At 33.1% G+C, this 27,378-nt stretch overlaps 1 long non-coding RNA gene across 1 annotated transcript; it reads right to left on the bottom strand.

Moving 5' to 3' along the window:
• Positions 1-848: 848 nt before the first annotated feature.
• LOC133192481 (uncharacterized) lies at positions 849-22,140 on the bottom strand. Its single transcript, XR_009721809.1, has 5 exons — positions 22,118-22,140; positions 17,257-17,412; positions 2,580-2,707; positions 2,371-2,474; positions 849-1,694 (listed from the first exon to the last, which is right to left on the bottom strand). It is a non-coding gene; the product is annotated as an uncharacterized LOC133192481 (long non-coding RNA).
• Between the last annotated feature and the right edge of the window lie 5,238 nt (positions 22,141-27,378).

Here is a 27,378-nt window from a genome sequence, read left to right as displayed (position 1 = left end):
TAAACTCATAAATTTTTTTTAAAAAGAAAAATGCCACTGTCATCACAAAAATTGGGGCACAAATTTTGATTTTACTCTACAACTTTGCAATTTTTAATGTCAGCTTCAGACCATATGGTCAGCTGTATAATGTACATCTATATAATTACAAAATTCTCTTGGTCCTTTCCAACATACATCTATCTTGACAAACCATTTGAAATTTGCATTCTCATGTTGATTAAAATAGACTATTAGATGTCTCTAGCAGGCCCGTAGAATGCGGGGGGTGGGTGTGGAGGTTATAGTATTTTGCTATAGTAAGTTTCCCTTTAGATGCTGGATGCCCCCCCCCCCCCCAAACACACACACACTTTTTGATGTTGTAAGGTCCAGCACTGGCAAATTCCAGGATTTGGACAGTAAATCACCTTTTCTTTTTTGCTTGTCAGATAATTTCGGGAAGTCCCCCCCCCCCCCACTTTTGGTCAGTTTGTTTTTGTTTTTCTTTTGAAACTGTTGCTACGAGCCTGCTCTAGATAACTCACGAAAACAAAGAGTCAAATAATAGTTTTTAACCTTTATTCATTTGACCTAAAATTGACAGGTTAACGAAATAATAATATAGTACATGTACCAAAACTGAAAAAAAAAATTTTCTTGTCTTTTGCCACCACAGTATTTTTAAGGTCATATGCAATGTACATGCACTTTACAGTGAACCTTCGAACTAATAATTTTCAGAGAAAATATAATTGAAAATCATGATACCATTAGGTGTTCTTTGACAAAAAAATCAGCATACATTACATGTATCAGGAGTTTTTGAAAAAATATCAAATGATGAAAACCCTTGCATTTTTTAAAAGAAAAATCCCCCCCCCAAATGTTTTATGTGGTATTTTCTTCAAAATTTGATTCAGATAAGGTGTGCAAGCATTACCAGGTATCATAAAATTGCACAAAGATCTTTCAATTACTGGATTTCTTAAATTATAGAGAGAATAAGAAAATATAGTTCAAACTATACTGCGCATATCCTTAAGCCATATCATGTTAAAGACATGAAAGTCGAACACAAACTTCAGCAAACAGGAAGTCTGTGAGCCAATGCTCACTAGTAATACCCCCGCTCTGATGTGAATATACACTCTCATGAATCCCACAATATGGCATGCCTAGTCAAAGAGAGTGTCAAAATTTCAAGCATCTTTGATGAGTAGTTGCTGAGAAAACTGCGACAAAAAATTGTTACAGACAGACACACAAGGGTAAATGAGTATACCCCCCTACTTCAGAGTGGAGGTATAATTATAACAACTGTCGCTTACTACTGCAAATGATCAATAAAAGATCTCTCATTACAAATTTTACCTGTTATTAATCTACAAAAATTTTCTTGATTAATATCTTTTAAAAAATAATTTTTATATAATTTCACATCTACATCCCTACTGATAAAAAAGCTTCCAGACATTGAAAGTTGCTATTCAAATTCATAATAAAGTTGTTGAATAAAATCCACATATTCCTGGTACTTGACAACAGATAGCTTGAAATGGACAAAGTCTTTTTCACATCCTCTGTTTCTCAAATGCTTTTCCAAATTAAATAAATAACTTTTACTTTATAATATTTACAGAGTACTGTGACTGAATGTCTTGAATTTAAACACTCTTTTTGAAGTGTATCTCTCAAAGGTTGGCAGCCTTGATCTGTAAAAAAAAAAAAGAAAAGAAAAATCTCTATTAATCTCTAAAACTTAGAACAATCATAATTGAAAAATTTACTTTGCTATAAAATAATTACAAAATAACTTACGCACATGTATAAAAAACAAATCTCCCTAAATGACACATTTCTTAACCAACATAAAATCTTAAATGAATGGAATCTTTGATAATGATGTTCAACACACTCAGTTGTCAAAGCTGAATTAAGCATCTAAGTTAAAAAAAAAAAAATTAAGGCTTGAATAGTACATGCAGGATCATATGATCCTGTCCACAAGTTTCGATGAACTAAAGTAGATATTAACATTCAGTTGAAGTTACCCCAACATATGTACGTATTTTTTTAAATCAAGAACACAGTCAATGTCAGCTATTTAACATAGAGAAATAAAATTGTTTATCTAGATGCACCCCCTTTCTTCTCTTATGTAGATTTTCCTTATATACATGTATATGCATACAAGTTATTAATCCTAAATCACTTTTTGACCCGAGAACAGCTGCAAGATAATTTTCAATAGGTTGCTTCCCCTTATGTGCATGTGCTCCTTTTCATGAAGTTTTCTTTAGTTAAATTTCTCAAGATTTTTCAGATTAATTTTTTGGTTAACAAATAGTACTGTGTCATACAAAACTCACAACTCCTCTCATATTTTACCTTATCTTCCTTTTGTTAACAAAATCCACTTTTCCAACATCTCTCTCTGCAGTGAGTCTATCATTAAGTCATTAACTTGTCTTGTCTCCAATACAAAAGTTTTCCTACACAACAGGTAATTAAAAAAATAACAACCTTCATACATGTAAGTTGATATGAAAATATTAAATGTACATACATTGTAATTTATTGAAAAAAATAATTCTAACCTGGACAACTTTTAGCTTGGTTGGCATTGTTATCATCTCTGTTGGCATAATGTAATCTGAACTTTCTAATTTACCCTTCTATCAGGTGGCTATAGTTGCTTGACACATACCAATTTTTTATCCATTTCCTGAAAAAAATGAAATTCTAATTTACTATGTGTATTAAAATGTTATTCCTTTTAAAAAGAAACTTACACTAGTGATTCAGGGGACCTAGGTTCAAATCCTGGTTTGGTCCATCCCATATTTATTTGGTGCCATTGATCACCCCTCGACTTGCAGGTAAAAGGCTTGCCAGGGGTAAAAAGAACTTGAGTTGTGTCTTCAAGGGCAAATACAATTTAAGGAGGGAGGAATTTGGCGATCAGACAGGCTTGATCCCCATCGCCAGATCACTCAGTTAATAAACATGCTAAAGCACCTGATTAGTGATACAGAGGGCTGGGTTCAAATCCTGTTCTTGCTTATGCAGCATTTTCCTGTTACACACCTAATGTCAATGGCAGAGAAATTCAACTTTCCTGTCATCAATAGACAAATATTTTGGTGACTAATTGTCTGAGTTCAGCTATATGGTACATGTTAAATTAAACTTTTTACCTCAAAGGCTAAGAACATACAAATTACAGTTTTCTTAGAGACAGTATACTAGGCAATCTGGATACATTTCCTTTGTCTGACATGGAAAAAAACTCCCATATTCATGACAGGTTTTCTTAATTTTTCACTGAAAATAACAGCTTAAAATATGATTTTTTAAAATCTTGTTTACCTAAAAGTTATGCCCCAATACACCTTATTTGACCAAGTTATAGTCATTAAAGGAATCAATTTCTCAAATTAAAGAAATTGTAGGCTCCTTTCATTTACTAATTCTTGACCTTAAGAAAAAACTGCAACAAATATGTTTCAAAAATTGACAGAAAAAGCGATGTCGGCCATCCGTATGGAACAGCGTCCAATCATAAAATTATGTATTATCTGTCAGAGACAAACTAATTATTCATTGACAAACATCTAAAAATTATTAGAATATATTTAGGTCATTGATTTGAAATTGGTATATATGATTTTTCAAAGGAGAGTACAATTTGAAAGACAGTACAAAAAGTGGAAAACTACTGTTACTGTTATTTGATGAAAATAAAATTATGACATAATTATATAATAGTGTTGTAATTTGCATGCACTATGCCTAAATAGTAGTCAGGGTTTGACACATGGTGCACGAGCCGGAGGCGAGTGCACTATGTGTCAAACCCTGACTACTATTTAGGCATAGTGCATGCAAAGTACAACAGTATAGTTATTATTATGCTGACTGCTGTATAAAATCGACAACATCTTCTCCATTTCCAATGTTTCATCACTTCTTACATTCATGTTAGTACACCCCTATCATGACGTCACATTGTGCTACATGTACATTATCTTTTTTCTTTAATTTTGAATGATCCATGTACAGACACATGTAGTTTCAGAGAATTTTAGTTGAGTGAAGGGGAAAAAATTGCAAGAAACTATTTTAGAAAATTAATTTGTTTATTTTTTTTTTTCTTTAAGTGTAAAATATTTGAAACGAAGTTTATATATATTATAATACAGTGCTTTAGACAATGTCGTCTGTGGCGTAATCGGTAGCGAGTCAGACTGATGATGTCGGGGTCGTGAGTTCGATCCATGGCGTGGGAGCTGTTGGATTTTTTTCAGAAAAAGAAGCCACGCACTAGCTATTTCGGCATAGTATGTTTACGATATATAATTCCTTAGAACACTATGCGAAAATAGTTGGGTATTGATTATATAGAGACAAACTGACAGGAAGCATAATAATGTGTAATAAATAAAACACAACATCGGACTGGGCTCTGCAGCTATATACAGGAAGTGTGCATACTGATGATACTCTTAAATTATCGTTTATTGAATTTAAAAAATTTACTCCATTATGGTCTATATGTAAATATCACACACACACTAGCAGTGCATGTGGCTAAATCAAGAAAAAATTGTATGTGCACCACAAATACTTGATAATCATAGGTTATAAGAGATAACAGAGCTCACCTCAACGAATGTTGTCTTTAAGTAAGGCAAAGTCCCACACTAAACTAATAATCTAGTAGTCTGCATCCCTAGATGTAACATTTATGCAATTTTAGTCTAATAGGGCTTGCAGTTACTTGGGAATGGACTTACCTAAAAAATTTAAACTAGTCACTCATCCAGAAAATGTAAGTCAAATCCACCATCTGAAGCAAGTTTGAGAGTGTTTATCCCATGATGCATCATCATGCAAGTTTGGTACAGATTGCCCTTATAATTTCTTGGCAATATACCTGTTAAAAATCTTTAAACCTGGTCACTTATCTGGAAAATGTAGGTCAGATCCAACATCTGAAGCAAGTCCATTAATGTGCATCCTTAGATGTATCATCCATGCAAGTTTGGTTAACACCAGGCTTATAGTTACTATGAAATGAAATCTGCTCCAAAAACTTTATCCTGGTCACTCATCCGGAAGGAAAATGTAGGTCATATTCAGCATCTGAAGGAAGTCAAGTATAGTGTGCATCCTAAGATGTATCATTTGTACAAGTTTGTTCAACCTAGGGCTTATAGTTACTTGGAAATGAAACCTGCTTAAAAAACTTTAATCTGGTCACTCATCTGGAAAATGTAGGTCAGATCCAGCAATTGAAGCAAGTCCATTAATGTGCATCCTTATATGTATTATCCATGCAAGTCTGGTCAATATAGGGCTTATAGTTACTTGGAAATGCTCCTTTTAGCTGAATTTGCAGCATCTGAAATCTTGACTGGTATAATGAAACATTCTAGAAGCATCCTTCATGCATCTCTGATTAATATAGGGCATAGAAGTACAGCTGACCTTCTGTTTTTTGAACACGGATATATCTCAAATACCATGGATATGTCGAAGTTATATTTCGAAGTCCCATCTGCTTATTCCTTAAGTATTTTACCCTGAATATCTTAAATCCTTGGTTATCTCAAAGTATTTTCCTTGTCCCTTTGAGTTCGAGATAACGAGGTTTGACTGTACTTGAAAAGAAATCTGCTCCAAAAACTTTAACCTGGGATGCGGACGCCTGCACTGACGGTATTACATAAGCTCCCCAACTTCGTTGAGGTGAGCTAAAAATTCAAAATCCATATTCTTGACGTTATCATGAAACTAACTTAATGTCATACTGGGCTGTGCAGCTTGTATATACAATCTATTCACACCTATAATTTTTGTGAAATAGTGTATATTGTTTAATTTTTATATATTTACTAAATCATGGTCTATATTAAAATTATGTTGTAAACATTTGGCAGAGTGGTCAATATCAAGAAAATTATGGCATTTGTCTAAGAACTTTCTGGACAACCCTCATACAAGTACTCGTTTAACTCAAAAATCTTTATTAAGGTCATGAAATACCCAATTTTCATCTAGAATGTCACAAAGACCTGCAAAACTCAAAAGGAAAAAAATTGGTGGTACAATTTGGTGAATGAAAATGTATCAAACAAAAATCTAGCATAAAACCCATTATTAAGGTGACCAGAGATATATATATGATATCATATAACAACCTTGGGTATTCTGCATTTAAGCAACATGATTCCTCACTATTCCTTAACATTGAAGAATAAAACATCCTTAAAAATCAAAAATCTAGCTTACATGCATTAACCCATCATTAAGGGGACCAGAGATATATGCATGATTCTTGAACTTTAAAATCTTTATTAAGGTGACCAGGTATTCAGGTTTGTCCATAAGAACTGAAATAGAAAGGGGACATTTCAAAAGTGGAAGGGTGTCTTGGATTCCTCCTCTAGTGGGGTTTGAGGAAGCAATGCCAGGGGGATTAAGTAATTACAGATGGGGAATTTCCCTGGCCCCCACATCTTGAGCACAACCTTGGATATTCTATATTTAAGCATGTAAAACATTAATCAATTACATTTAAGCAATGATTCCTCACTTTTTCTTAAAACTGATGAATAAACTAATCCTATAAATCAAAAATCTAGCTTACATGCATGAAACTATCATTAAAGCTGACATGAATTCTTAAAAGCGCAACATTTGCATCAATGTATGACTTGTTTCATACCAACTAGCCGTATTCTGCCATATTTCTTTCGATATTACGATACTGTATTGAATACTCAAATATTTTTCTTCTGAAAATGATAGTATGAATGGAATCTGTCCTCCCCCTGACTACGGATTTTTTTCAATCCCTTTTTTCCTTTTTCATTTTTCCCCAAAGTATTTTGGCATTTTTCTGAACCCCTCCAAATTTTAAGTGCCGAAAGTTTTGTTTTTTTTTTGTTTTTTTGGCTTATCAATCATTTTACTGCCCCCTGCTCCCCATCGCATATACACATTTTGAGAAACAGTGCTACATGCCTGTTTTATATGTATGTATAGGAAGCCCATCCAGTTTGAAAATTTTCCCTAGGTAGTATAAAATTTGATACCTATACAATTTCTTGTATTTTAAGAGAATCTGTAAGGATTACTTGAAACCCTACCCGCAAGATTGTGGATAAATACTTTTTTGCATTTTCATACAAGTATACACACACACATTCTCTCTCTCTCTCTCCCTCTCGTGTAAGCATACATGAGTGGTTTCAAGAATCTCCTCACTTTACATTTGGGTACACGGTTAGAACTATTTCAATTACCAATGTTACTTTCATATATACTAGGGATGTCAATTTTATTCGAACAGCTTAGTCGAATAGTTGGAGGCTTTAGTCGAATGATAGTCGAATAGTTGTTGAAATTTAAATTAATTTTTCATGTCATTTTCACTATTTGTCTTTTATAGACTAGTTGTACAATATTTAACCTACGCTATCACCATTATACAACGAATTTCTGATTTGTAAACATTTACGCAGTACAATAAATACTATACATCTACATTTATCCAATGCATTTGATTTCAAAATTAATATAATATTTACTGCACATTTTATCTAAATGCAGGATATCAAATGCTTGCATTTGTCCTTTCTTGTCATAATGAGACTACATGTACCCGTTAATTGAAGCCATTTCTACGTCATGTCAGTGACCTTTGACTGGTAAACAATTAAAGCGTGCCTCTTATAAAAACAGAGAGAACTTTTAATTATGAGATTTTGTGCAAATTATCAATACAATCTTAACAAGAGGCCCAGGGGCCACATCGCTCACCTGAGCACTATGGCTAGGAAAAAGCAGAAATCAGTTCAGTCTTGAAAGGTTGAAAAGTTTAAATATAAAAGTGGTTTGGGGGGGGGGGGGGGGGGAAGAATTGAACAAATTTGAATGTACATTACCTGAGGATGCTTCCAATTAAATATGACCAATCATGACTTTGCTGTTCTTGAGTAGAAGATTTTTACAGATTTTTCCTATGTATTCCTATGTAAAACTTTGATAACCCATTGTGGCCCCACCCTACCCCCAGGGGTCATGATTTGAACAAAATTGAACCAATATCACCTGAGGATGCTTCCAAATAAATATGACCAATCAAAAGTTTGCTGTTCTTGAGAAGAAGATTTTTGAAGATTTTTCCTATATACTCCTATGTAAAACTTTGATCGTCCATTGTGGCCCAACCCTATCCCCGGGGGTCATGATTTGAACACTACCTGAGGATGCTCCATTGTAAATATGACCAATCATAGCTTTGCTGTTCTTGAGAAGAAGATTTTTGAAGATTTTTCCTATATATATTTCTACGTAAAACTTTGATCGTCCATTGTGGCCCCACCCTACCCCCAGGGGTCATGATTTGAACAAACTTGAATCTACACCACCTGATTATGCTTCCAAATAAATATGACCAATCAAAAAATGGCTTTCTCGAGAAGAAGATTTTTGAATATTTTTCCTATATACTCCTATTTAAAACTTTGATCATCCATTGTGGCCCCACCCAACCCCCGGGGGTCATGATTTGAACAAATTTGAATCTACACCACCTACAGATGCTTCCAAATAAATTTTACTAATCATAGCTTTGCTGTTTTTGAGAAGAAGATTTTTGAAGATTTTTCCTATATACTTTTATGTTAATTAAAACTTTAATCTTCCATTGTGGCCCCACCCTACCCCGGGGTCATGATTTGAACAAACTTGAAACAATATCACCTGAGGATGCTTCCATATAAATATGACCAATCATAGCTTTGCTGTTCTTGAGAAGAAGATTTTTGAAGATTTTTCCTATATACACCTAATAGATGTTAAACTTTGATCGTCCATTGTGGCCCCACCCTACCCCTGGGGGTCATGATTTGAACAAACTTGAATCTACACCCCCTGAGGATGCTTCCATATAAATATTACCAATCACTGCTTTGCTGTTCTTGAGAAGAAGATTATTGAAGATTTTTCCTATATATTCCTATGTAAAACTTTGATCGTCCATTGTGGCCCCACCCTAGCCCCGGGGGTCATGATTTGTACAAATTTGAATCTACACCACCTGAGGATGCTTCCATATAAATATGACCAATCATAGCTTTGCTGTTCTTGAGAAGATTTTTGAAGATTTTTCCTCTATATCCCTATGTAAAACTTTGATCGTCCATTGTGGCCCCACCCTACCCCCGGGGGTCATGATTTGAACAAATTTGAGTCTACACTACCTGACAATAATTCCACATGAATTTCATCTTTCCTGGCCCATTGGTTCTTGAGAAGATTTTTCAATAATGCCATTAATTTTTTGCTATTTCGTAATTATCTCCCCTTGGAGGGGGGCGTGGCCCTTCATTTGAACAAACTTGAATCCCCTTCACCCAATGATACTTTGTGCTAAGTTTGATTGAAATTGGCCCAGTAGATCTAGAGAAGAAGATGAAAATGTGAAAAGTTTACGACAACGCCAACGACGACGACAACGACGACAGACAACGGACAAATTTCGATCAGAAAAGCTCACTTGAGCCTTCGGCTCAGGTGAGCTAAAAAGACTGCATGATATTAATATCCATTTAATTACACTCATAACTGTCCCCCAGTTTACATGTATTTACAATTTTGTAACAGCTGTTTAATATTCTTTATGAATAGCTGCATCACGTCAGATCTTATGGAATTGCAGGTTGAAGCTTTATAATTTGAATCTACAAAACCAAACAATTCTTGAACGTCCTCTCCATTTACAACAATCAGTGGTAAACAATCCTTGATAATCATGTTTGTGATAGCAACATTTTTATTTCCGGCTCTGACATCCCTAATATATACTAATAGTGTAATACATGTACTTACTCAACTTCAATTTAAACCAAAACATGTACTGTAGATTATTTTATATACACATAATTATGTCTGTTCTTGTCGGTAATTGTATCAATCATGCTTGTAATTTGTGATGCCTGAAAGGGCCCCGATTTGAAAATAATCTATGTACAGAAACAAATTGTTCAGTGTTGCTTAAATTTACGATATATTAGTTTTAGTTTTATATCTAAAACAGTTTAAGCCAGTTCATTGTACGTATTTAAATATATTTGATCAAGGAAAATCCGACTTTTTTCCGACGTTTGTTTAAAATATATTGAAAAATGTATTATACATATTCCACCCCCACCCCCTCCTTTTATTTTCTTTAAAAGATGTAAAATCCGTAACAAGAATGTATGTTTATGTATTAAATTTGATGTAATGAAGCCACATTCATGAACTATTAATACATATATCGAAACAGTTATTTTGATTTCTGAAACGTTTTATTTGCGTGACTATTTTGTGTAATCAGGCAAAATACCAGTGTCACTTTCACCTTTGATATTTTCCCTGACCAAAAATACTGATCAACAGGGACCACATGTGTTTAAGTGCTAGTGACTATGTGTTTACCGTTGAGTTACAAATGGATTTATTTCTTCCATGATGCATATTTCATTAAAAAGGAAGTTATTCTCTCGACATGTGCACATCCCTGTACCGATAGCAGTATTTCAGGTAGATTTTAAAGCATTCGATGCGTTTTCTCGGCATGCATGCATGTACATCTGAATTTGTTATACTTGAATGCATAAGTTGCATAGTATGTGCATATACCGTGTAGCAGGCATAATGCTCAATAGTACAGTGTTATTTGAAAAATGAGGTAGCATGTGGTAGCCTTTTCTTGTTTATTGTTCAAATATATGTGTGAATCAAACATGCATGTGCTATTTTGATTTTAATGCATTGCATCTAAATTATTTAAAATTTAAATACTTCTTTATGGTTTTCAGTAAAATTCCTAGTTTTTCAGATTTATGGTATGTTCCAAAACTGCTTTATCAGAGATGTGTACAGGTCTACATGTTTTTATGTCAGTTCATGGCGTGTTCCAAGACTTTGCTATCAGAGATGTGTACATGTCGACAGCCAGGCTAGAAAATCACTCAAGTGTAACAAAGGCATCAGGGTCATCAGGGTTTATATAGCCGGTAAAATAAGAGAGCGAATCTGAAAGAAATATGGCGGAAAAAGGGAGTACGAGAATGAAATAAGTTGTACCAGGATGAAAATATCGCATATTTAAGAGTTCATGTCAGCTTTAAGGGGACCAGAGATATATGTATGATCCTTGAAAGAGCTGGGTACGTTAAGACCAAGTTACGGCCCTGTAAATTCGGCAAAAATTAAACGCATGATTACATTCTATCAATTGTATCAATTAACTGTTAAGGTTTCCCTGTGTGTGAAATAGGAATAATTTTTTCTCAACTCACATGCCCTTTCATTTATATAACGTTCAAAACCGGTCTAATATTCCGGAATTCCCCTATTTTGGACATTTTCCTCCTCTTCAAGTCTATATTTCGATATGGCTGCATCCGAGTATGTATGCGAAACTTTGCAGAAAGAACAAATACACTACGATTTTTAATATTAAAGAGAAAAAATAACCTTACAAAAGTGCGGCCACATCCATTTTTACAAAAAATTGAAGTTAAAATGCTGCATTTTTGGATAGACGTCACCTTTTCTCCACAATAAAATTTATATTTTTAAAGAAATTAATTGTTTAATTCTATATCTGAAGGCTTTATTATTTTTTTATTGTCTTTTAAATTCAATTCTGCGTTTGAAAAAAAATTAATTTAATACAATTATTTATGCAAATGAAAACCATATGAACCTTTCTCAGTGAAATTTTACTATGGGACATTACATGTATATTAGTGACGCAATGCATTGAAAAAATGACGTCACAAAGAGCAATCATGTTGAAAATATGTACTTGAAACATTCTTCAGTCTTCGCAACTATGATAAATATTCAATCAATATTTACAGCGTGAAAGAGTAATTTAACGACATAAGTTGGGATGGTTCAGACAATCAATTTACATTTAATCCTATATGTACAATGTACCTCCAATTAAAACGCGCGTCTCTTTCATAGTGGACATCGACTTTATTTGACTTCAAGAAAAGATTATTTTTAACATTTTTTGTTGAAAATCATCTTAAGTATGTTTTATTCGTTTTCAATTTATATATGTCTGGGATTCATGAATGTCAGAAGACAATAGCTAACGTTTTTTGGGGGTGGGGGTGGGGTGGGGTGGGGAGGTAGATTGGAAGCTTGGCTTACATGTATAGCAGTCACCATTTGAACATTTCTTTTCAAAACTTGTTATTCTTGTCACTGTATTGTTGCAGATTTTCATTTGACAAAATTAATTATGTCAGAAAGGATTCTAGTTTTTTATCGCATAATCAGGAAGTGTTTTTATATATGACTAAATACTTTTTAATCTGCCACTGCCGACCTATATTTACTTACTGAAGGTCAGCAGCTGGGAATGGAAAAGTTCTTACATGTATTTATACTTATTAATTATATATATACATTTATCATGCTGATCGGAATATTGACATCAGTGTTTTCAAGTAAAATTGGGTTTAATTTATAATTTACAAGGAATTTTAGATAATTATGTTGACCAAGTTTATAAGGCTTAAAAAACGTATACAGTGGTGTACGTATTTTCTACGAAAATTTAAGTGAAACATGAAACAATCAACCTTTTTTATTGTCAATAAATAAAGATTATCTGTTCCCAGTTCTGTAAGAAATACAAACACGATCTTGCATTACTTGTGGACAAGACACCCCCTTTCCGCTCCATAATCGATGGTTTAACTCGTTATTTTTTTTTTTCCAGAAATTGTTTTCCTATTTACATTTTAAGGCATTCCAAGTCTTGAAACGAAAAAAAGAAGAAAAAAAAGAAAGATTTCTCTATAGATATTTATCTGTATAAAAAATGAATGTACATATTAACTACATGTACACTATTGTTAATCTTGAAGTAAGCGAGTATTTTTAAAAGGATTTTATCCAGATTATCCATAAAATAATAGTAATATATTTCATAGAAAATATGTTTAGTATTCCAATAGATGTTCATCGGGGCTGGAGGAGCAACTGTCCAATAACACCTCTGTGAAAACGGCGGTGCACATTATCGCTAAATTTTAAAGATTCAACGTCCGTCTGTGATAAATATCCGTTCCAGAAGAAAAAAACAAATTAAAAGTATTTTATCGTTACTGCAAGGACAAATGCACAAGGAAATGCCCCAAAGAGTTAATGTATCCAAAGGAAGTGATAAAATTATCATTGTCACCGAAATATATCAAATATCTTACATACGGCTGTGTAACATGTAAACATAGGGAGGAGTTCTCAAGAAAATCTTTATCTATTTTAATGCAGTTTTTGTCTTAGTAGATGATGTAATGTATCGTCTTGCAATCCATGTCAGCAGTTTGTAAGGTATATTTTTTAAGATTTTTTTTTTTTATCGGACACTAACATGAAAAAGTACATAATCAAGCTAGTGTTATAATCCGGGAATGGCAAGGATAACTCTATAAAGAAGCACTGTGACGTTTTTGCGTATTGTTCCCACAAGTAACAAAGTAACAAAATAACATAAGATTTCGTATAATTTGATAACTGAACTAGAAATAAAATCTCTATGTAGCTTATAAAAAGGGACGTGAAAGTGAATTTTAATTCTTCTATGTGAGTGTTCTGTTATAATTGTGCATTTCGATTATTTGTATTTTGTCTCTATGTAAATAGAAGTGGGGGGGGGGGGCTTACTGATAATCAAGTTATACATGTACTGAAATGAGTACCAATAAAAAGAATATATCAAGTATTTGATTTAAAACTAAACACATCCCTTTCCAATTTCCTTTGGCTCCCCAATGGACTGTGACCGTTGATCGATCTTTACTGATCGATATAAATGCAAGTGTCTGCCGTTTCATGCTGCATTGCTTTGAAGACGACATGCGCATATATTCAAAGCTGACGCGGATAAACTCTATATGCAAATCATACACATAATATTATATCCTTATTTTTATAACTTTTAGTTTTAGGGAATTATGCCCTTTAAGGTGTATTACAGGCTTCTGAATCCCTTCCCGAGAATTCGTGTGCATTTCCTGTCGAATTCACTACGCAGATTTAGGCATATAATTTTCGATTTTGTTAATCAAATAATGAGTATGTACATGCAAAGTACTGTGTTTGTCTCTAAAATTAAATTATTAGCATTGGCTATAAAAAAAATATTTTTTTCATCGAAAAATTGATCGAAACAAATCGCACACCCTTTTTTAAGCCTTTGGAGATTCACGGTTTTTATTTGAAGGAAAATTTTTCAAGGTCTGTAACGCAAGTTATGATAAGGCCATTCGAAGTTTTTTTTTTTTTTTTTTGCTTTTTTTTTCTATGTGCAGTGTACGCGGACGAATTGGTTTTGAGGTTATGAAATTAAAAACAAATACAAATTAAAATTGATAAAAACAAAGCTTTGAAATGCAAACACAAATTTAACTCAAATTAAAATCAACAAATACGAATCTCTGTAATGCATTTTACTTTTTTTGGGATTAACATCTCTCTTTTTTAAGAGGTGTAATAATTTTTTTTATTTCAATTACTAGCAGTTAAACTAAGTTTTATGGCGAGGAGAGGTCTCAAATGATAATAAAAAAATCTAGAACTGTTCTGAAAATGCTGCGTTTTCCCCTTTTGGTTTGTGTGTTTTCTCGGATAGGAAGATAGTTTTTCGAATTTAGGATGGACGCTAAACAAAGAAAAAACTTGGAATTGCCTCATAAATCAGGACTCTTATAACCGGTCTCCTCTTGTGGTTTTAATATAGAAAGAGATTGTGTGTAAGTATATTGGGGATTGTTGCTGGTTAGGGTATTTTACATGAACCATGCAGTAAAGCGGATCCACTGGAATGAATAAATAACGATCTATAAAAGAAATCCTAACATCAGAGAAAAAATTTTTAACGCAGTTTAAGACACCTCGTAACCCCGTAATAGTGAGTGATTTATACGTTTATCCAAAAAAAAACACCAAAAAACAAACAAACAAAAAACGAAATTAATAGTGCTGCCATTTGTTGGAATGGAAAAGGGGAGTGGTGTTGATGGCTTTTTCATTGCCAAAAATCCAATTTTGACAACTTTATATGGGACGTTCCAATTTTCTTTTTAATACTGATTCATGTATCTTTAAAAATTTTAATGTAACTTCATAGACAATCCGGAAAATGACTGAAGAAATCATTAGGACATTTTTACATAAAAAATGATGAATTTGATACGAGCACATTTTAAAAGAAGTACTACCTTGTCTCGTCTGTATGGATGACTCAAGCTTCATTACTTGTCTGATGAAATCCTTTGTAATAAAATATATTTTCCTTTAAATTGATATACTCCTTCCAGCTATTAAAGATACATTACGATGAATTGAAATAAAAGTTCAAAATTGTTTTCTGGAACATAAGGCAGGTTAAAGTAAATAGTTTCCGGTTCAGAGAATTTACAGATTTCTTTTAACGTAACGTTAAAATCAGTAACGACGTGATGACGTTATCACATCAAAATTTGTTATTTTAAAGATAACTTCCCATTTTTCGAGACCTCTGACGGAAAAACGGTTTGTGATAATTAAAAAAAATAAAATGATTTTGAAAGGACACATCGTAGGCATGTTTGTAAAAAACTGAAATCAAATTTGGAGACAGGGCCGCTCTGTTATACTTAACGTACCCAGTTCTTTAAAATAATTATTGAGGTGACCAGGTATTCAGGGTTATCCATAAGAAATGAAATAGAAATGAGACATTTTAAAAGTAGAAGGGTGTCTTGGATTCCTCTAGCTATGCTAAAGGGGGCTGAGGGGGGAATGCCAGAATAACAGGGGGATTATGTCATTACAGGTATGAAAATTCTCAGATATTATAAAGTTAAGCAACACATTTCCTTACTACAGGCAACTCCAAATGGCTCAAACATCGATCTTTCGACGTTCTTGATTGCTTGAAATATTAGCCTTGGGTCTAGTAGCCCTTTTCACAAAAAAACTTAAGTTTTTGAGTAAGATTTTAACTTAAGAATTTCTTACGACAAGAACACATTCATGGCAGATTGAAGTTAAGATTTTATTTACGACAGACTTCATCCCTAGCAACGACTTCAATATGCTTTATAATCCTTAAATAAGTGGGTGAAAATAAAAATAAAACTTAGTTTTTAACATTTGTCAGCATAACAAACATTATTGACAACAAATATCGAATGCAATCGTTTGTGAAGCAAGGAAATTTAAAATCTATGTCACAATCAAAAGTCTGACGTAAAAGAAGGTCATATTAAAGTGAAACTTACATCGTAAATATTTTGTAGTGTAATTCACTTAAATTTTTGACAATGATTGTGAAAAAAATATAAAATATTATTGTAAGTTGCTTTACAAAGTTCAATTTAACATGTATTTTGGTTTTTGCGGTTATATTTTTACAATAAAATCATTTTTAAAATACTTAAGAGAGGGTTGGGGCTCTCGTAAAGTTATGACAGATTTTGCACTTACGACTTTCTTAAGAATTTTTGTAAAAACGATTTTTATCATAAGTTTTCACTTAAGATAAAAATATGTTGTAAGATTTTTTGTGAAAAGATCCACAGATTTTTTCTATATATAACTTAGCAAATTTTCTCTTGATCTCTTAACTCTCAATCTCTCAAAACCCTCAAAGTTAAAATGCAGACCCGCTGTGCATAATCTATTGTATTTTACCATTGATACCTCAAAGTGGATATGTGTACAGCGTTACATAATTAACAACTTTACCTTCACCTTTAGAATATATTTCTTTACAGTGTAACTAAAAAATCTTTAAGGTGACCAGATTTTGAAATTATATATCATTCTTTCTACATGCAGTAAAACACGCTTATAGCTAACACACTTCTAATGAATTGACTCTTAGAGCAAAGTGATTTTTATTCCCTGAGCAAAGTGATTTTTATTCCCTGTGACTTTAAAATATATTGTAAACTTATTGGATATATAAACGAATTACACTTATAATGAAGCAAAATTTTCCATCCCTGGCACTTTGTTATAAGCATGTTTTACTGTAATTCTTACAAAATTTTGTGATAAAATATCAGGAAAAAGATGACTTTTGGTCACAAAACTCACCTGAATGGAATTGCATGCATAATTTTATTTTAAATTTCTTCAAAACTAAATATTCTAATGGTTAAAATCATCAAACAAACAGCCCTAGGAATCAACACTTTAAATTACCTCAATTAAACACCAAATCCTCCTTCCATTCTCATAGTTGTACAACACTTCTTCATATAAGTCCTTTCTTGTTAGCATGTATATGCAACTGTTTTCTTTTACCAAAACTTTTAATTCGATCCACTGATTGGTTTGTTTCATTTTCATTGTTGACATCTGTAGGGAAATAAAAGCTTCATAATTACAGGTATTTTAATCAAACTCAAAAGTACCTCTCTTAACAGATTATTAATCACTCTAAAATCTAAATGTTTTCCTTAACATGTAAATAAGTCATAACAAACACATTTTTAAAATATAAATATACATTTTTTTTTAATCTGTAACCTACTGTAGTAGAAAAGGAATGTATAAAGAAAATAAAAGGTTGGAATCGAACTAAGGACACCTGTTTCACTAGTCAAATGTTCTAACCACTGAACTATCAAGGCTGTTTCGTATAGTCTAAACTACTATTTTGTTCACTCCCTCAACAGTCTTTCATCTCAAGGACACGTAACAAGTTCACCTATCTGGAATTAATCACAAGCCCCCACCCCCACCTCCATCACACCTTTGTTTGTGAATAAGTCATAACAAACACATTTTTAAAATATAAATATACATTTTTTTTTAATCTGTAACCTATTGTAGTAGAAAAGGAATGTATAAAGAAAATAAAAGGTTGGAATCGAACTAAGGACACCTGTTTCACTAGTCAAATGTTCTAACCATTGAACTATCAAGGCTGATTCATATAGTCTAAACTACTATTTTGTTCACTCCTTCAACAGTCTTTGATCTCAAAGACACGTAACAAGTTCACCTATCTGGAATTAATCACAAGCCCCCATCCCCACATCACACCTTTGTTTGAATTAAAGGAAGCTTTAAACACTGCTCACTGAAGAGTTCTACATTTAGTATAGGTATCTCTCAATACCTCAAAGTATGCAGGACTGCAATCATGTGTTGTGGGTTTGTGTTCAGTAAAGTGTGCAGAGTTATGCCTAGGTCACATTTAAGCTGATGGTCAGGCAAATCAAATTTTTGTCGTATCGTCAGCTTAAAAACATGATCAGCCGACAGTAGTATCGAGCGACGTGGAGCAGTCACATTAATTCCTAAGAACACTGGTAATTTTCAAAATTTAGATAATTCTAAGTTGGCCAATAGTCGCCCAATCATCGTTCACTAAGCCACAGTTTGATTTTCACCATCAGCCAACATTTACAAAAACTCAATTCCAATAATGTTGACCCATCGACGAACGACTTTAAGAACTGTCTACCAATGTTCGGATGATGATTGAAGGTTGGTCGACAGACTATTGTACGACTGCTTCAATTGAAGGAATCGACCACCGATGCAGAGAAAATTATAACATGGCCCAACAGACACAAAATTGGTAGGCTGACAAAAAAAGAGGTCAAATTCGGGCAAGACAATGGCAGATGAACAGCTGACTGTTGCCTGAAGAAGGTATTTTTGCCTCAAAAACTGTCACCCGTTGGTCTTTCTTGGAAATGTGACTGGGGTTTTTGAAAACATGTAAACATTAAAACATAGACACTTCGAGGTATTGAGAGTAAATAACAACAGATTATGCATATCAAGACTGCATTTTGACTTGGAGGGATCATGGATTTCTGAATCAAGAGACTGAGAGTTCAAGAGATCAAACGTAAATTTGCTTAGTTATATAAGTAAAAATATCTTTGTAGTCACCTTTTCATCACCTGAAAGATTGGAATTTCCCTGTTAATTAACTACCATTTTGCTTTCTTCTTTGTTTCGTTCAAAATTCATTTAATTTTCCCTTTTTTCTCACCATTTTTGCAATGAGGTCAGTCATATTTGTTAAAGGATTTTGTGTCTAATACAAGGAGTAACATAACCACAATTCAGATCATAATAGAATTTGGCATACATGTACATATTACATTTAAGGAGGCTGGGGGGTCAACAAATTCAGGGTTAGAAACTCCTTAAAACTACAACTCGCAAATAATTGCGAGTACCAAGAAAGTGAACTTGCAATTTTATAAGACTACTCGCAATTTTCATATAAAGTTAAATTCATATAAATTAAATACATGTAACTTAAGGAAAAAGTAACTACTGTACAATACACAAAACACAACTACAGTGTGACTTTTATTTAAATTACTGATTTAAATCAAAGGCATTGTGTTCTGTCATATTATATAATTTTGCTACAATTTCAATGCAAAAAAAATCAACTCGCAAGTTTTTGCGAGTTACTTAATTTTTAACTCGCAATTGGGGAATTCTACCTCGCGTTTTGCGAGTTGTATATAGTGAATTTCGAACCCTGAAATTAACCACAAATTAACCACCAGATTTAACTTAATTTTTTAGATATGGTATCTTAAGCTGTGAACTATCATTTGGCAAAGAAAAATTTCAAAAATTTTAGTTTTAAAATTTGATCATTTTCTATATCTTCATATGGAGCTCTTCTTCTAATGGAGATCAATATAGTCTAAAAATGGCCACAACCCCCCAGCCTCTTTAAATCTTCACATTTTGCTGCATGTTTATGACATCATGGTATGAAAATGAAGTCAATATGTTGATGACTTGTGTCAAAACCAGAAGTCTCTGATGAGACTGTAGCTCTGCTGGTTTGTACTTTAACAATTTTTTTTTTAAATAAATAATTTTTAATTAGGCAATTTCAATATTATTGTGTGTGTTAATTAATTTCACATGTTATAATGAATATTGGACCATAATCTGTCGTTGTAAGCTGGCAACAAAGAGAAAAGTATAAATTCGAAATGCAAGTCATGTACACAAAACGAAAGTAGGGTCCTGAATAAGTCCCGTGCATCTCGTTATATCCGGAGTCCACTGTACTGGGTTTCTGGTCTTTGTTATGAACTAAATTTTTGTTTTGTAATACAGAGGAATATGAATAGCAAGTTTATTTATTACAGATCCAACCATATTTTCATTAATTTTGGTGATAAATGACTATTGGGAAAATTAACACATTCAACTGGGAAGAAAGGTACCTCTTTTGAATTAGGAATGGGGCCCTTGAATGGCCCTAATTATAGACAATCGAGAGCCCTAAGGCATCCAGGTGTGGTTCCCCGACAGCTTGGCGAAACAAATTGAATAACTATCCTACTCCCCCCCCCCCCCCCTTGGGATTCCTAATTCTAAATGTTATATGCAAAGCCAGCTGTTATAATACTGCTAATTTCTTTTCCAAAACTGGTTGTTTTACCATTACTTTCATCACCATGCCTCAAAGAAAAATCCAAAAAATTTCAAGAGTGAGAAAAATAAAAATTCTTTCCGATGGTCATGAACATACACCTGCCTACCAATACATAGCTATAAACATGTGGTAAGCACTTTTTATGGCTGTAATGTATTACCGAACATTTTCTAATGTAGTAGGTTATCATTACGAAAAAGTTAAAACCTGCAGTTTTTAACACACTGAAATTGGATTCCACGTAAAAATACTAATTACAGTTTGTGTACACAATGTGGCATGATTATCTCGTGCAGAAAGACGATGGGATTAGTTAGTTACGCTTCATTGCAAATGATACCTGTGAAATTGATTTCAAATTAATGACATTGTTTCATAATTTAGCTAATAAAAAAGAAATATCACCTCTTTACTTGACTACTGACGACATATTTATTATTTATTTGGCACATTATCAGGTCTGGACGATTTCCAAAAATGGAAGTCAAGAACGATAACTGAAAGTTGCCATAAGTATACATCATATACACGTAAATATTTTTCTGCCCAATCAGAACACAGCATTTTTACACATCCCAAAACATATTTCAAAGGGGTTAAAGTTAAAACTGAATATGTATCCAATATTCCACCATCTGCGCTCACCCAACGGTGATACATGTACTGTTAACATACAGGGGTTTTTCTAGGTCTTTAAATCAAGAGCCTGGGCTTTTCTATTTGGAAAAAATAGCAAAATTTGGTTGTAATTAGCAGCAGGGACCTATATATTGTTAGTATATAGGTCCCTGTTAGCAGATTAGAGAAAATATCATATTTAACACTTTTTCTTCTAAATGAATTCGAGTTTTTCTTCATTTGCAAGGTATTCATTGATTTATTTTACATTCAGTTAATCAGTTTATGGAGCATGCCTTTTAAATTTTTTTTAGCATCATTCCTGTTACATGTATACATGTTACTGAGTTCGACGGACATTATTCTAACCATACTTGTTTGTTTCAATTGTCTTGTGTGCAGGGGTGTGCAATTACCATCGCCCGACGCCCGGGGCTACCAATTTTAGAGATCGGGCTATCATAAATCTATACTGCGTTAGCCCGTCGGGCTAGTAAACACTGGTAAATCTAAAACGAAAGTATACATATATTTACGGCGACTGAATTGATGTACGAATTAACCTTGTTGTAAAATCATAATCTTTAATTCGTTTTAACCTATATGTTTTGTGTGTTGCTATCGCCAGTCGTTTCAGTGACATAATAATTATAGCAGGGACCTAGTATATAGGTCCCTGATTATCATAGTCGATAAAAATAGGGAGAAAAAAGCGCAAACCATTATTTGTTTTATTTATTTCAACTTAAATGTTTTTTTTAACCTTTTTGTTATACTTATACATGTATTGTTTTCGGTAGTTAATGGGCTAGTGACTGGCAACCTCGGGCTAGTAACTTTGTTACTGCCACTAGCCCGACGGGCTAGGAACTAATTTTTGTAATTGCACACCCCTGCTGTGTGAGTTCTTACGTCCACTGTTCTTGGCAACTTAGCCCATCTTCCCGTTTCTGACCACTCCATATTGACTTCGGTACAAATTATGAGAGCAATGAATTCCTAATAACTTACCATTTTTTTTGGTTCTCTCCAAATCTTTGCATTTACTTAGGCGCCATATTGAGAACATTAAGAATTTCGAACCCGATCTAAATTCAACGGATTTCTCTAAACAATGCTAAAATCCATATCTTCTAAGTAATTTTTAATAAAATTTTAAGCTCCTTCAAATTTTCATTAATCATATAAATCACCTTTTCCCCATTATTTTGAGTACAACTGGAAGTACATGTTTCTCATTTATTCTCATTTATTCCTTGTAAATAAAATTTCACATCAAATATTTATCTTTGTTTTACTTTGTGTTGCTGGAATTCAGTTCAACCTGACTATCCCAAGAGCAGACTATTATCCCCTCTTAGGGTAGCAGTACAGTAGAATAGAGGGCCGTAGGAACAGAGAAGTGGTAATGGTGGGGAATGTTGGACACAAGCCCCCCCCCCCCCTCCCCTGAAGAAACACTCAAAAATATCATTTTTGAAACAGAGTAGATAATAATTCATTTGTTTAAAGTAACACTGCTAGACTTTCTTTATTTTATATGTGAAAAATGACTTCAAGGATGCACCAGAACCCACCAAAATGTATATTCATTTATTAATGATTTTAATTTAAGGATTGCACAGGATTGAGTCCTGGAAAAATCTTGTGGGTGGCATATGCCCCCCCCCCCCCAAAAAAAAAAGGTATAAGTAACACAGGCACTTGATTCGATAAAAAAAAATTAACCCATAGTATAATAATATTGCGTTATTACTATACTATGGGTTAAAAAATTTATTACTGAAACAAGTGCCTGTGATAAGTAAGTAGTAATTAAAAATACTAATAAAAGTACTTCATAACACACTAATTGGTACAGTGTGCCCCAAAGAGGCATATAAGTAAGAAAAAGTACAAGTAAACCCAATTTTATTAATACACTAATTAGCAGAGTTATCATACATGTAAGTACATGTATCATACAACAAAAATATGTATGTATACTTATCTTGAAGCTTTTTTGACATTTAAATCTTCTAATTAGAATTTTATTGATTTTTTTTTTTTAAATTGGGTAGTTGTGGTACACTACCCCCGTTTTATATCCTTTTTCTTTTGCTAATAAATACATTTTATATAAAGACTTCAAAATTATCTTTGGTAGACCCAGGATTTTTTAAAGGGGGGTTCAACAGGCTAATAATGGGGTCTGAGCCAGTGAGGGCCACCTTGTGGCCCCAGTGGGTAAAGGACAAAAGCCCCTTTAAGCTCCCAGGATTTGGGTCCTTTTTAAATCAGTTTTGTGAGTTGTGTTATGTATATTTTATGTATAATAAAAGCAATATCTAACCAAAAAAATGATTATTTCACCTTTACTAAATTTTGGCACACATGAGGGGGAAGGGGTATATAGAAACTGTTTTAAGAACAGTTTTTTACGGTAATAGAAATTTAATATTCATCCAGGAATTTAGATTTAAAATACGAATAATAGATTTACCTCCTAAAATTATGTTTCTGGGGAACATAACAAATTTTATTTTAATGCTTTATGGGCAGTGAAAAGAAATTATACACTTAAAGACCTTGAAGACTCAGATTCATATTTGAGTTGTTATTAATATAATTATGATATATGCTGATAAAACAGATTATGACATAATATTAAAAAATAATATTTATACCTAAAAATTATCAAATGTAGTACCTTAGAAAATTACATGAATTAATAGCCAAATTATTGTTACTACAAAATAACATATCTTTACTTATAATATCTAAAATTATAGACAGAAACTGTTTACATCATTGAAAACTGCAGAATAGAGTAAAAACCTCTGCAATACCTTAAATTCTTGAACATGTAATTGTAGAAGTAGTCTTTGACAATATATGACATTGTAAGTCTTGTTCAAATCTTAAACCAAATTTTACTCATTGTTCAAAAACTAAAGAGTGTCATAAAAGGAGGGAAGTGGTTTGTGTTGCATTAATTTTTGTAGAATCGTTTGTTATTGTATCTCAAAACACAAATCTCAGATTCTCGTACACAAGAACCCCCCCCCCCCCCCCCCCGCGCTTACTATCAGCTTCTTTAAATAATGCGTCAATCATATCCATGTTTCGAACGTCAAACCATGAGCATCCACAAACTTAATAATTAATTAAAATAAATATTTGATGATTTTTAAAAAGATGTATCATTATGAATGAAAAGAAATTAAAAATGTGTATTCAGAATTTCCTCGACGTTCGCTGTTAGTCAATATTGACGCTATGCAAGCGCGTCGTATAAAAAAGGGGAAAATAATATACAAAAGATATAGGCCTAAAACATAAAAAAAACAGCTGCAAATGATAGTAAGTAACAGATTTATACTTACGAAAAAGGATCCAAAGCACTTCGAGGCGCGGCGTCTGCCATCGTCTTCTTTTCTGGTTCTCCAGGTCGACCGGAAACCAGGCAACTTATTGCCAGACAAACATGAGTCATTTGTAGACCATGAATTTTCGAAATTTTAAATACTGAACTCACGAATGAATGAAGGGTAAGAAAATATAGGAAATGATTAAACTAAATGGGATATTAATTAAAACTATTCATATATAGCGGATTTTGATTAATATTACACATTTTCTCTGGGCGACTTAATAGATATATATATTCCTATGAAAATATATGCCGGGTTATAAATAATTTAATTATTTCTCGCTATGCGAATAAAAAATGCAGAAATTATAATTGCATTGAAAAAAAATAATTACGAAAGAGTCTTATTTCAGGACATCAGTCATCTTACCACAAAGTACACTGCCTTAATGATCAGTTAAAATATTAGGGAGACCGGAAAAAGTCTGCTTAATCCATCGGGGTCCCAGACCGATATATAAATGCTTAACTGGGTTCCCTAACCAAGAAGTCCGGATTATATATATATATATATATATATATATATATATATATATATATATATATATATATATATATATATATATATATATATATATATAGATAGATAGATAGATAGATAGATAGATTTATTTAATATTTACTCCTAAAATTGGCAGATTTAAATATGTTAAATAATTTTCATAACATTGTACAATATCTCAATATCCCCTCCACTGAAGATTATCAGGAAAATACATGTATATATAGTGCATTATTTCGTTTTATGAATTCCTTCACTATAAATGATAAATAATCATATTCTTACTATAATTCTGACCTAATCCATCATTTATAAAACTATCTCAGAATTGCACTGTGGCTTTAGAAAGTATGTAATTTTTACCAAAGAAATTAGTAAATTAGTTGCTGTGTGCCTTTGATCAATATATTGAAAAAAAGAACGAGAAATTTTGCAAAGTAAATGTGTATTTATAAAAACTTGGTTTAATTCAAGAGATTAAGCAAATTTTCATTACATGTACTTGCATGTAGAAGAGAGAAAACGTGTTTGAAACCGCCTGGTCGCCCACCCATAGTGCAATTCACATATCAATATACGTTCTTGATTTCAGACGCAGGTACTTGTGGACAAGACCCTGTCCTTACGACCCCCCCCCCCCCATTTCATGACTTCTTTAGCATTTAATTATTTAATTAAACAAGATGTGTTTGTGAAACACTGATGCCCCCGTATGGCAGCTTATGGCGAAGGTTAATGTTTCTTAAATGCAAGTCAAACTCCAGGTCAAAAAATCAAAAATGTTGATACCCAAAGAAAGGTCTTGTCTCTAGGAATATACCTGTGAAATATGAAAGCCCTTGTATAAATCATTGAAAAGTTATGGCGAAGGTTAAAGTTTTTTAAGTAAGTAAAATGGCAAGGTCAAGATCAAATGGTGCCCAAGGGAAGTTCTTGTCACAAGTGATACACATGATCGTGAAATGTGAAAGCCCTAGGACCATACGTTCAAATATTATGGCTAATGTTAAAAATTTTTAAAAGTAGGTCAAACTCCAAGGTCAAGGTCAATGCCAAAATTGTTGGTATCCAAAGGAAGGTCTTGTCACAAGGAATATACTTGTGAAGTATGAAAGCCCTAAACCAACTGTTCAAAAGTTATGGCCAAGGTTATAGTTTTTAAAAAGCAGGTCAAACTTCAAGGTCAAGGTCAAAGGGTCAGAGATGTTGGTATTTAAAGGAAGGTCTTGTCACAAGGAATGCATATGTGAAGTATGAAAACCCTAACACCAACTGTTGAAAAGTTATGGCCAAGGTTAAAATTTTGCAAAAGTGGATTAAACTCCAAGGTCAAGGTCAAAAGGTCAAAGCTGTTGGTATTTAAAGGAAGGTCTTCTCACAAGGAAAGCATATGTGAAGAATAAAAACCCTAGCACTAACTATTCAAAAGTTATTGCCAAGGTCAATTTTTTTTCAAAATTGAAGTAGGTCAAACTCCAAGGTCAAGGTCAAAAGGTCAAAGCTGTTAGTATGCAAAGAAAGGTCATGTCACAAGAAGTACAAATGCGAAGTATTAAAGACCTAGCTCAAACTGTTCAAAAGTTAAAGCCAATGTTAAAGTTTTTTCAACTGTAGGTTAAACTCCAAAGTCAAGGTCAAAGGGTCAAAGACGTTGGTATCCAAAGGAAGGCCTTTACACAAGAAATACACTTGTGAAAATTGAAAGCCCTTGCTCCACGTGTTCAAAAGTTATGGCCAATGTTAAAGTCTCATAAAATTTTGCAAAAGTGGGTCAAACTCCAAGGTCAAAAGGTCAAATATAATGGTACCCAAAGAAAGGTCTTGTCACAAGGAGTACACATGTGAAATATGAAAGCCATAGCTCCAACCAATCAAAAATTATCGGTAAGGTTAAAGTTTTGCAGACAAACATACAGACAGACGGACAGGGCAAAAACTACATGCCCCCGAATCTTCCATTACGGGGGCATAAAAATTAAATATGAAACTTCTTCGTCTACGTGCTTCTATTTAAAAATGACTCATCAGTAGTATCTAGACGTATTAATACTTGTTATACCCCCTAATATATATAAGTTTTAAACAGAAACGAAGTTAAAGATTAAAAAATGTAAGGGGGGAGGGGGTCTTGAGCACAGGATCCTGTTCACAAGTACCTGTGTTCTACCTGTGTCAGCAATTTTATCTCACCGGAACTATAAGTTCAAGCGATTTAAGTCGATCGTCAGCAATTTTAGCTCACCTGAACTAAAAAATCCAGCGATTTTAGTCGTTACAATTTTAGTTCATCTGAACTAAAAGTTCCAGCGATTTAAGTCGATCGTCAGCAATTTTAGCTCATCTGAACTAAAAGTTCCA

The sequence above is a fragment of the Saccostrea echinata genome, unplaced genomic scaffold (assembly GCF_033153115.1).
Source record: "Saccostrea echinata isolate AGI-Se365-2 ecotype Australia unplaced genomic scaffold, CSIRO_AGI_Sech_v1 ptg000025l, whole genome shotgun sequence".
Classification (NCBI taxonomy): Eukaryota; Metazoa; Mollusca; class Bivalvia; order Ostreida; family Ostreidae; genus Saccostrea; species Saccostrea echinata.
This window is presented reverse-complemented; position numbering and strand designations above follow the sequence as displayed.